Genomic DNA, 11385 nt, shown 5'->3' with positions numbered 1-11385 from the left:
GGGACAACAAAGTAAACTGTAAACACATCATTGACATATTATCACCATATAAAGCTATCTCAGCATGTCAGCAAACAGTCACATCAAGCAGACACAGAGCAACATTAGCATTTATTCTGAGTTTGTGTTAATGGCGGATGTAAGCCAGGTCTAACATCTGGTGGGAAGTCTCAAACCAGAGCAGCATAGGCTGTTACTGCAGCAGACTAATGGCCATTGTTGTGGAATAGTTTCTTTTCTCAAACTCAGCTTGTTTGTGTTTTAAATCCCTCTGCGGGCAGTAAGTAACTCCTTATCTCTTCTGCAAACACACTCCTCCACACCTGACTTGGGGCTTAGTTTGAGATGATACACTCCTAAAGAAAACACGTCCCCATCAGGATGTTTGTTCAAAAGCACCGACCATACAGTCTGGCCTGCCGTGGGGTGCTATTGTCATGTAATGTCTCTAAACATAAATCCTGTCCCATACTGGCCAAACTGTGCTGACCCCAGATTGTAAAGGTTTGGTTTGGTTCTCACATCCGTCTGTAGCTTTGAATCTACAATACATGTTAAAAAAAACTGGTAATCCTGCAGTGATAAAGTGGCTATCATATGTCCTCTGTCAGTGCAGCCAGTGAAAGCCCATTAAACTCATCATCCCAGTAGCAGTATTATCAAGCAGCATATTTATAGTAATATCCAACAGCAGGAGCTGTCTCTAAAAAATGGTGTGAGTATTAAAATCTTTTCTGACAGCTCATCAACAACAACCAGAAGTACTGACTGAAGTTAAAACACTTACATGTTTGACTTGGCTCTAATGTGTATTATTTTTTGAATTTTTGTATTTTGTCATGATTGTATCAATACATCTATATACTTTTACATTTATATACAGAGATTTCCAGAACCAAAGTGTGTGACTCAGCTTGTTGCTGTGAATGTTTTCTAGGCTTTATTTGTACAGTAAAGATTTGTTAGCAGAGTTTATGTGGTGCTCTTCTTTTAGGTTACACAAGCAATGGGTTGTGGGAAGAAGCACAAATTAAGTATTAGAAACTGCCAGCAGGAAGTACGTCTTATTAGCTAATGTGTTTAATTTAAAATGTTGTTAGATGAGACTATAAAATAAGGTTGGGTTTTCCTGGATGACAACATTAGTACATGTCACATAGCAATGTTTTGAAATTATTGATTTTATGAAAATAGATGGCAGTAACGTGGATGCAAAAATTAATCTAACCTGTTGTAGTTGCTTTATAAATAATTTCCCTCTACAATTTCCAACATTTGCTTGTTGGTATACTGCTGTTCTTCCCAAAATGGGGGACATGACCAGAGGGAGTTTAAGGGAAAAATTAAGTGGACTTTTTAAATTGTTCAACACAGCTGAAACGGAAAACATCACTACAACACTTCATGAGACTGAGTTTATCTGACGCCCAGTAATTTAAGAATTCCCTTGAAAAATGACCATCTGTACATCATGTTGGATTTGTGAAGATTTGTGAACGAAGAATCCAAAAACTGAGAAAATTCTTGATGGGTTGAAGTAAATGGGGGCCATGTTTAACAATAGCAAAACAAAATCAAAAGATCCGTAGACAAACTCTCACACAACAATGAAGAATCCAAAAAAATCTTGATGAGTGAAGTCATAGGGGTCCTCCTAACTACGTATATCAGAATATCCATTAACATATTCTCACACAATTAATGCAGTATAATCCAAGTCTCATTTGTCCAGTCATATGCTCAGTACTCCCCAAACACATGCATTTTCACTAAAATCTTACTATTTAAAACTAAACTGAATTGCTCTTTTTTTTTTTATGAAAATGCGTGTTTAGGATAAAAGAGATGTGGATTATACTGCACAAGTTGTATGAGAGTTTGTAAACAGATGTTTTGATGTGGTTTTGCTGGTGTCCAACTTGGTCCCCAGTCAGTCAATCAGTCAATATGTTCACTGTTTTATGTGGAGACATTCAGGAAATGCAAAGTTTTCTTCACCAGTTCAAGGTAACACAACATGACTGATTTACAAATGGTCATTTTGTGAGTGAGGTATTCCTTTAAGTAATAAAATGTCTTGACTGGTAATGTTTTAACAATACTGATAATGTTAACCCTTTCAGGTGGATCTCTTTAAATAAAATCTATAAGGAAATCATTTTGACAGATGTAAAAATGTAAATTTATTTTTTATTCTTCAAAAAAGTTTGCTTTCTTTCTCTGAAGTGTAAAGTGTGCATGACACTATTAGTAACATGTTGGCTAACATTTGACACTAGTGTCATGTTTAGAAATATAATTATCTCTATGTAAAATTTGAAATTTCTAATTTCTTAAATAAATAGCTTAAGAGCCCTACAATAATACACAGAAGAAAAAAAGGGTTAAGACAGGATCAATGTCTCTTCCTCAAACACACATTGACCCAAAACCTCATTTGTGACTTTTTTTGTTTGTTTTTTTTGTTTTGTTTTTACCATCCCCCGAGCTAAATATTTTTCCTTGAGCCTCCTTAAGTGACTGGTGGAAAATACATGACTTTCCCTCCACCATAAATTAGTTATTGGAATTTTAAAACTTAGCCTTCAGTGTTTGAAAGTTAAAAGGTGAAGATGAAATCCTGGAGTTAAAAAAACCCTTGGTTTTTCACTTCTGTCATTCATGCTGGTTAGAGTGTGCAAATGGTTTATTTTTGGCCATGAAAACACCACTATTCTAAGCTCAGATTTGGTTATGTTCTGTTTCTGACAGAAGCGTTTATCGCACATGATGTGTCCAAGGGCCGTTGCATTTGAAAGTGTAACAATCATTTCAGTTTTTACACTTACTGGCTGTGATGAATGGAATAGTTATGGTGGTTCTGCAGTAAAATGAATACAAAATACAGCCATTTAAATCTGTATGCTCCGACCTTGAGCCAAAACAGTCCCTCTTCAGTGCTTAAAAAAATTCTTCATGCCTCTGACATGCCTCCCCCTTTTTGCACCACCCACCCCCCTCGTAAGTAAGGAACAGTCCCTAACTTTGATATTCACCTCAGAATACGATGTCATTTTGCTTTACATCATGGTTTACAGCAAGGTTGTTGAATATGGTGTGCCATGGCACTGGAAGTGATGTCATAGCCACAAAACCTATATGTTATTCATCACTTACTTGATTTGTGGTGATGGAAGTGTATACACGTAAAGATAAAAATGTTGAAGCTTAACTGTCCCACTTTACCAGTAGTCACCATACAACAGATGTCAAGTACACTGTTATCAGGCAAAGATGTATTAAACTAAAATCCCTATCAACAGGGAATGATCCCGTCTATACCCAAACTGACTGGTCAATGTGCAAAGCATTAGAGTAGATCTTAGTTTCGACACCATCAGAAGATGAGCAAAGCTGCAGAAGATGGCAAACATAACATAACACAAGTGAGTGATGAAGGCAAATTCAATCTCCATAAAAAGGTTCTTTTTTTCATTTGAGTCGAAAGTGTCTCCTTTGACTCATCTAAAATGTAATAAATGCCCAATAATGTACAGTAATAAGGTATAACAGTGAAAGTAAAAGTAAAATGCTATTATAACGAGATATATTATTATACATTATAACTCAATGCTGATTTCCAAATACTCAGAATCTTATCATTATAGTGACAATAATGCAGACATAGTATATTGATAACCCTATTCCATTCTATCTCACCATACCATGTCAACATGTAATGTGATGATGTTGCTGAGTTTCATTATTTCTGTGTGAGTGATGGTCAGTGCACGACTCCATCCAGCCAAACAGCAGCAGCTGTAGGTTATGATCTGTGGGAAGCTGGCAGAGGGCAGCGTGTGCTGTCAGCACTGACTGAGCGGCCTGCAGACATCAGACAGCAACTGCTACTTCTATTAGCAGAGGTTCTGGGTGCACAAATGCTTTACCACCACACCACCGTTCTCCCTCTGCGGTCACGCTAGGTCACTGCTGCTGTATTGAACTTGTGGCAGGCAGGATTCAAAGATCACAAGTACAGACGTTATTTATAGCACAAACATAAAATGATATGGTTTGACTGATATGAAGATTCCAAGTCTTGTGCTGATAGTGGCTTTGTACTGAGGCTGCTGATAGATAATGTGCCAGTGTTTACGAGTTGTGTCATTAATTTTTCACAGAGAATTTAAAAGAAAATGTAATTTTGATGAAGGTAAAAACCCTTTGAAACAGCATTTAAGATGACAATAAGACATAAAGACCCTGACTAGACAAATAAAGTATGTTTAGTGGCTGTTTAAGCCAAGATGACCTGTCTTATTTACTGAGTCATGGGAGGATTGTGAGATAGGTCATAATTCAGTCAGTAAATAAGAGTCTCACCCTGTATGGCATCACGTCATAAAGCATACTGTAATATCAACAGCGATAATAACTAAAATGGAAACAGATCAACAAGATTTCATTTACACTGTTGAGACATTACGTAGCCCTTATTATAGGCCTCAAACTCTTCACAGCAGGAGACGCACAGGTAATGAATAACATTAACGATGGCTCAGTTATATTAATCATTTCCAGTCAGTCTTTGCAGTGAGCAGCATACACAATACCAAACACATAAAGCTGGTTCATCTAAATGGAACACAGCCCTGCTATGACGTGAAAATGCCTGTTATGGAAAAGACCTGTGGCTCCATGTTGGTGGTTGCAGACTCATCGTATACTGTCTGACAGCTCTAAGAGACAGTAGTATACAGCAGAGGTGGAACCAAGTCACTGTTTTTCAAGCCAAAAGTAAGTCTCAAGTCTTTACACTCAAATCCAAAGTCAAGACTGTCATTTCGCAAGTCAAGTCCCAAGGCCCAAACTTTGAGTTTCAAGTCCTAAACAAGTCATAATGTCATTTTAATAACAGAGTAATAGAATATCAAATTTACAAAAATCATAAATTCTTTTAAAAAATATGTACCTCTATGCAGAGGTGTATGCTCAGTGGCAGCCGGACTGTCACTATCATACTATCATGTCTATCTATCTATCTATCTATCTATCTATCTTGAATTTGTCTTGTCTCAGTCTGTAATTTTCAGCGTTCTGCAATTAGTGTTTTTTGTTGACCACTGTGTTTACAAAAGGTGGAGAAAAAGGGATCCTAAGACTGCGGGACAGGTTTGGAACAACTAAGTGAAGTGCAAGGCCAGCAGCAAAAGGGGCAAAAAGTCTGCTGCATGAACTCCAGGCGCCTTGAAAGCTCCAACCTCACCCACACCATATGTGTGTATATGTGTGTATCTTTGCCATCATTATTTCACCCTAGTGCTCCTTAATGTAACGTTAGTTCTCCATGGTTGTCTCCCGTAGCTTGATTGGATGCCATCAAATTGGTTTAAACAAAGTTAGGTTCAGTCAGGACCTCTTTAGTCAAAGAAAACTTTATTTCCATTTGCAGTATGATATTTTGCGGTATGGCTCTGTTCTGGGGCCTCTCTGCCTTTCCTCGGGCCTACACAGAAAACCTCTTCCATACGCCTGCGTGAAAAACCCAAGGTAACAGAGCGAACTTCAATGACAAATGAAATGACCTTTACAAGTCAGACACAACATGAAAAGGAGGAGCTGGGGTGGAGGCAGGTTGCAAAGTGGCCTGCAGAGGAAGCAGCAACAGTAGGCAGGCCAGAGCAGTTTAAATAGGGCGCCCTGAACGAGATTCGCCAATTGGTTGCGCAGGACGGAATCAGGTGATCTATCAGCTGACTCCCTTTCATCAGTCGGCTAATCCATCAGTTGATTGGGCTGTTTGAGAGCCTGACATCTGTCCTACCTGAACTAACACTATGCTCAATTTTTAACTTGCTCGGACTAGCATTAATGTTAGTTGTTTAAGGAAATGAGCTGATTCGTGGCTCACTTTTTTTTTGGGTTTGAGGGAAGGTATCAAGTACTTTTAAGTCAAAAGGCTCAAGTTCAAGTGAAATCACAAGTCACTGGTGTTAAACGCCAAGTTGAGTTGCAAGTCTTTTTTGATTTTGTGAAGTCGAGTCTAGAGTCATTAAATTTGTGACTTGGACTCCAGTCCAAGACATGTAACTAAGGTCCACACCTCTGCTATATTCAGCAAGTCAGGATTGTGTGCAGCAAAATTTTGTTCTAAGAAGTGCCCCTGAAACATCAGTTACACCAACACTGAAACCCAGACGTGTGTACAAGATCAGCAGCTCTTTAAGCCATTATGACATAATAATTTAACACGAACAAACTACAAACAGTAATCAAATGTGTAAAACCCCTCAATTTCCATTCATACTATTTCATGTTGCTATGACCAGGGAAGAACCTCCTCAAAGTAGATGCCCCATTATCTTAGCAAATAGACACATCACCGCATACACAACGTTCAGCTCATTACAGTTCACAAACCACATTATACATCCAGCAACAATAACAACAGCTGAAGGAAAATGGATACATATGTTTATAAAAAATCAGCTGTGTCCTGAGGCGGCCTGCTGCTGTCTCTCATTAAAGTGCAGCTTTGCATGTAAACAGGAGATGGCGCTCTAACGTCAAGTAAAAAACAAAACACACACTGCAGCTCATACAGCTGTTTATCCCTTCCTCAGTCAGAAATATAGCAGCTCATTTACCAACTGTTACGAAAACTATCCTACATTTAGACCTTTTAGAAATGAAACTGTCAAAATATCACAACAGAACTAGATTGTTGGTAGCTTCTATGTTACCATATTTATAATAAGACCTTGACATACTTTGTGTTTTTTGCCTCTAAGTTATTTTACCGAGCTAATAAAGTATCGGATCTATTAATTTTGATGTAATATGTGTATAAAATCTCTCTGTATTGTCACAGATTTACTAGACATCCTAATCAAAGAAATCTGTTTATACACATCCACACTTAGCACTTCCATCCATGTCCCACCCACCTTCACCCCTCTCTGTCTTCTGATTGGATAGGTGTCCTGCCAGTCAAAGGACCGGGCCCGTTATGTTATCTTCACTTGCTTCTGAAAAGCTCCGGATTCTGAGTCGTCCGAACAATCAAGTGTGGCAATAAAAGCAACATATTACCAAACAAAAGTAACAAAGTTCATCTGTAATAGCGGCAGTTGTTTGATTTTTGAAAACACATACAAAAGGGGATATTTAAGAAGACTAATTTGTGTCGCAGGAACTATTATTAATGTGGGCTGCTGCGTTATCAACTATAATTTATCATGACTTTTGCCGACTTTTTAATTCGAACATCACATTTAACAGCTCTGTTAAAAACAATACGGGCCCCACTTGTTCTGTTTGCTCAGATACACCCTCTACGTAACCCACAACCTTTTGTTTGTCCGTTTAAATTGTGTGCCCCTGCCTCACGCTGACATTTCCGACAGCTCGTGAAGGCAGCAGTAGTTTCATTGTGGCCCTGCAGAGCTAACGCCATCACACGCAGCGGCTACGACGAGCAGCACGGCGACATCAGGGCCACCACAGCAGCGCAGTCTTTATCACTGTCAAACCGTTTCATCATAACGGGGATGGAATACACAGCTGCGGATTATTAGACGCGTTTAAACAGGTGAGACACACTGTTTATCATTTTTACCCATCATTCAGCTCGCTTGTGTGTCCAAAGCGGAATGACTTACTTTGATTTTTCCAGGTATTTTTTTTTTTATTATTATTGACGTTTCTTGGACGTAAAGGTGCTTAGCCTGTTAGCTAGCTAAACCTTTCTCTACCTCCTCTATGTGGAGAAAAAGGCTGTCTGGGTGACGCGTCGGCTGTTTTGAATGCGATACCCGGTGTGTATTCATGAAATATACCCACTGGCACATATTTAGCCTGTGTGAGTGGAGTGAAGAACCAGCACACGGAGCTAATTACCGTTAGACAAGTAGGTTATCCGCGGTCAATGGCAAAACTGAAGGAATACGCTGTTTGTTATCACACGGGAGGCGTTTAGCTCCTGAAAGCATCTTGACGCAACCTCTGCTCGGTTGTTTACCATGCCCCCCTCCCATCATCACTTTCTCCCATCATCATCATCATCATCAACAACATCATCATCATTAGCATCTCCAATTGATGCCTAGTTGAGTCAGATGAAGGACATAACCTCACATGATTGACAGGGGCTCTCTTATCTGGGATGCATTTAGGCTCCTGTGCATGCAGTTGGGAAACCATAGTGCTCAGTTAAGTATGAAGAGCAGGTTGCATTCCTCTACACAAGACTGTGTGATGCAGGTGAAGTGTGCTGTATCACTTTTAGACTATCTGCTCAAGCTGTTGTATTTTCCCTGATGTTTGGATGTGATTTCTGGAGGCTGACATGGTGATCTAACATGGAAAATGTTGGGTTGATTGGACTATGTAGAGTTTAGTTAAAAAAGCTTCCTGTGTCATGTCAAAACACTGAAATCTCAGCGCTACCTTGGCAACGAAAACTCACAGTTTTCACAATTAAGCATCATCAAGTTCTTAAGGTTTTAGACACAATCCCGAGCTGGATCTGGTCAGGTTGTTAGGAGAAGTTCTGTAGATGTCTTGAGGCTGGGACTGGGAATGTGTGGAGTCTAGTGACAGTAGTTTATTTTTCATGTTGAAACATGGAAACACGCTGCGCCACCACAGTAAAGCCACTCAGTGAAAAGTCACAATCTTCACTCTAAGGTATCGTCAAGATCTTAGAGCTTTTTTGCCCAAATTTGAGGTTGTTGTGGCCAACTAGCGAGGAGAAGTACATCGAAGTATGAAAAATCACATTTCCTGTTGCCAGTAGGTGGCGCTCTGACTGTAAATCAATAGTGGCATGTACAGTAAATGCATTCAGGCTTGGAACAAGTTAAAAACCCCTTTCTCTTAGAGATTTAATCTTATCTACTTCACATTTATTCTGTTATCTAAGAACCTTCGAGATAAAAAGTTCTTAAAAGCTTTAGTTTTTGTTGAGCGGTGTGGCCGTGGTATAAACTTTCTCTGTCTTGCCACGAAACAGGAAGTTTACAACTGACTCTTGTATCCACTTTGTACTCTTCTAAAGCAGTCAGATATATTGCACTGTGCTGAGGATATGAATGCCTTCCTGTGATGACCGCCCTCTTCCTCCTCATGTTAAGGGAAGTTTGTCCCTCCTTTCCTTTGTTAATTGGGGTTAATTGCACTCGTCACCTCTGTCACCCTTTAAAACAATGACGGGCGTCCCTTCATCCATTGCCTCGGCCCATAAAACCTGGCCAAGTCTGAACCGCAGCCATTTGTTCCGCGCATTGTGCCTGCAAAATTAGTGTAATTGATTATATTGTCGGCTGCTGCCATTAGAGGCCCTGCAGTTTCTTTCTTACATCAGCATTCCTCCACCTTACGAGGTGTTTCTTAATGAAGCAGCCTCTATTTACAACATGCGACAGACAGCTAGACATGGCACTCTTGGGTGGCTCGCAAGGAAAAACTGCAAAAACTGGAAGTGATACGATGAAGTGGGGAGTCTGCGTTCTTTTGCTGTAGTAGTACTGTCATCCCTATTTTCTTGGGTTCTGAGCAGTGCCAGCAGTCAGGAGACAGCTCGCTTACTCCACTAAGTGTAAGATTTCTGCACCAAGAAGACAAAGCTGCTTGTTTTACAGCCATGTGATGTTGTGGCCTGCTGGGTCCAGGTGCTGCAGGTGCAGTATGTGGAAGCAGTATGTTCTGTCCTCAGGCTGCCGGGTTAATCTCTGTCGAGAGGTAGTAGTCTTGGAAACCGAGCACAGGAACCAGTGTACTTTATGGAATTTTTTTTTTTTTTTTCTGTAGAAGTGCGATTGCACATCATGTTCTCAAGGTCTGAAGATCTGGGTTTGGCTAATCCTAATGATTTGATGTCTGTTGGAAGTCAGCATTCATCATACCAAAGTGGAAAATTACAGATGGCAAATAAAAAATCTTTACATCCATGATTGTGTTAAATTCGCTTCTGTGTTGCAGATATCCCATCTGTTTGACGCGTGGCTTATTGCAGACAAAAAACTCTTGTCTGGATCAGTTATGAGTTAAGGGCTGCTTCTTTTTATTCCCGCTGCTGTACAATAAGATGAAGCATGCTTGGCATCACTGATGAAAGTCCCCTGAGTTTAGCATGTAGGCCCCGTTTGACAGACAGCTTTAAACAGCCTCTCATCCTCTTACACTGTGGTGAAACGCTGCCAAAGTACTGTGTTCCTAATCACAGTTCACCCCGTCACTGACTGACACGTGGATCCTTTTGTGTTAAAAGGAGCGACCTAATGGGGCCGGTTACCACACAGAGGTGAGGAAGTTAGGACATCAGAGCACAGGAAATCTAATGCAGTAGTAGATGTGTAAACTTAGGAAACTTTAGTCTGCAATCTTTTTTATTGATGTCATGGACTTTTGGTTGTGGTTTCATTACTGGATTACTACATTATGCTAGAATAATCAGGACAAGCAGGAGGCTCCCCGTTAGACCCTCATTCATAAAACTCTCCATGCAATGTGAAATACTATCTGGCCTCAAGTTTGCCATGTGGTAATGTGGACACAAACTAGTGTATGAGTAAACAACATGTATAAACATAACTGTAATAATAATCTTGTAACTAGATTTGGACACAACGACCCTTTATTTCATTATAGTATGTCAGGATTGTGAAATAGAGCAGGACTCACCTTAAAGACTAAGTCTGGTATTTTCCAACCTGGGCACCATTTCCCCATATTTTTGTGTCTAAGTTACTAATGGGAACAACATTTTTTGAAATTGATCCAGTATTGAGCAACATTACTACAGCTGGTCACTGTGCAACACGCTGCATTGTAACCACTCAGGGCATGTTAGCACCATCAGTGTATGTCCACTACAAGTGTTTGTTTTTGTCACCAACAGGCTCAGATTTTTTGAAGTTTCTAAAAAAAAATTATAGAAAGGATCCCTACGGAGATAGACCTTTTTTGTTAAAGAGTAAGATCCTTTCATGTTTAACCCCAAACAGCCCCGAAATCCGCCAAACACACAAGACTCCATTCACGCAAACAGTCATTTTAACATCATAAAACATATATCATTCAAAGTCCACAGCGGTAAAATGTCCCAACAATAACCAACTCTGGTTTGTTTGAAATATATAATTAATTCATCCAGTTATGTGAAAATATGCTGGCTCTATACACACTAAAATTACTGTTTATTTAAATGGAGTCTGGTGGGTTTGGTGATGAGGCTTTTTGTGTCTGCCTAAAGGAGAAGGATCTTTCTCTTCAATAAAAAAAAAAAGGTCTATCTCTGTAGGGATCCTTCCCTTAATAGCCACACACTTTATAACTATCTGAGCCTGTCAGTGGTAAAAACAAGCATTTTAGTGGACTTATATTGACAGTGCAAACTTGTCC

General features: G+C 39.6%; 1 protein-coding gene across 5 annotated transcripts in view; it reads left to right on the top strand.

Annotated features, from left to right (window-relative positions):
• The first annotated feature begins 7406 nt into the window (after window positions 1–7406).
• Window positions 7407–11385, top strand: part of fynb (FYN proto-oncogene, Src family tyrosine kinase b) — a 114428-nt gene continuing 110449 nt past the window's right edge. For all 5 annotated transcript variants that reach the window (XM_049590286.1, XM_049590284.1, XM_049590283.1 and 2 more), the window contains exon 1: window positions 7407–7573. The gene's annotated coding sequence lies outside the window, so the exon portion shown is untranslated. The remainder of the gene's footprint in view (window positions 7574–11385) is intronic.

This window comes from Epinephelus fuscoguttatus, linkage group LG11, assembly GCF_011397635.1.
Source record: "Epinephelus fuscoguttatus linkage group LG11, E.fuscoguttatus.final_Chr_v1".
NCBI classification, from domain to species: domain Eukaryota; kingdom Metazoa; phylum Chordata; class Actinopteri; order Perciformes; family Serranidae; genus Epinephelus; species Epinephelus fuscoguttatus.
This window is presented reverse-complemented; position numbering and strand designations above follow the sequence as displayed.